This window comes from Acyrthosiphon pisum, chromosome A2 (assembly GCF_005508785.2).
Source record: "Acyrthosiphon pisum isolate AL4f chromosome A2, pea_aphid_22Mar2018_4r6ur, whole genome shotgun sequence".
In the NCBI taxonomy this organism is placed as follows: domain Eukaryota; kingdom Metazoa; phylum Arthropoda; class Insecta; order Hemiptera; family Aphididae; genus Acyrthosiphon; species Acyrthosiphon pisum.
In genome coordinates, this window is record NC_042495.1 from 107,156,753 (window position 1) to 107,158,174 (window position 1,422).

The window sequence follows — 1,422 nt, forward strand, 5'->3', positions numbered from 1 at the left end:
AAAATGCTTTGCATGTTTGCTTATTTCTTTTTAATTTGTAGATAAAAACATGGTTGAGATCGCGAATGGGCGAACATAGGCTGACTGGCTTGGCTTTATTGCACACGCATAAAGATATTATTGTAAACATAGAAGAAGTAATTAATAGATTTGCAAATGAAAAAAAAAGAAACGTACAATTATTATTATAATTATACCCTATTTTTTAATAATACATTGTCATAGCTATTTAAAAGAAATAAAGGTACCTACAATTAATTTTAAGTGTTGTACTTCTTTTTCCATAAATTACTTACGGTCAAGTCTTCATTGCCGGGGCAACAGCAGGAAATGCTTTTTTTTGGGGGGGGGGGGTTGAAAAAATGTATACTGATAATTTTATAGTATAAGGATTATAAAATTTGATCCGGATTGATATACGGATTTCTGGAGGTGGTGACCCCCTCCACCCACCAGGTTTGACCATGCTCATTGTACTTGTATATTACTCATGGATATTCCTATTCGAAATTCGCCCCCCCTTTAACCAAGCTTCAGATCCGCCCCTGCCTCACCCTATTCATGTTTTGTTTTAATATAATGTAGCACATATTCTCATTATGCCTATGGGTATAGATTGTATATTCTCTAATAAAAAAAAATAGAAAATAGAAGACAAGACAATTTTGAATCAACAATTGATTACGCCACTGATATTATATAAAAGTTTTGTAGACAGTTAAAGATATTATGAAAGAGGACGAGTTATATAAGAGATATTTTAATACGTACATATATTTTAAAATGACCAAAAGAATCAAAAAAAATTAAATTTACCTACATAGAAATAATTTATTTTAGTTATAATATCTATCATTATTTTTTTTGGTTAGGTTCGTACTCTGGATAATATACTAATAATTCATTGTTCAATAGTGTTGATATTTCTATAGATCAGTAGCGTAATTTGGTCATGTTTAATGTTTATGCGTGGAGGGATCGAAACATGTCTCCCTCCCCACCAACCCAAGCACACACACAAAAAGTCGTCTTATATCATAAAAGTCACTCAGCCCAATCATATTGTGATCTGTAAAATATAAGTATGTACATGTCATAAATATACATGCATGCATACAATAAATAATTACATAATGTTTAATAAAGTGAAATATTTCAATCAGAACTATAGAAATGTACAGTATAACACGTTCAAAATAAAATAATCTTCTAGACTTAAATTATGTATTATACTTTTTCTATGGGTAGACTTAATTGTAAATTTCTTAGTATTATTTTTATTTTATACTGGAACTTAATTAGTATAGGTACTATGATTCTAGGTTGCATGAAAAATCACTAATATTTTATTGAATCAATAATGAGCTAATAAAAAGTTTCTACCATGGTTGGTCCATTCAATTTCATTGATCCATTAAATTA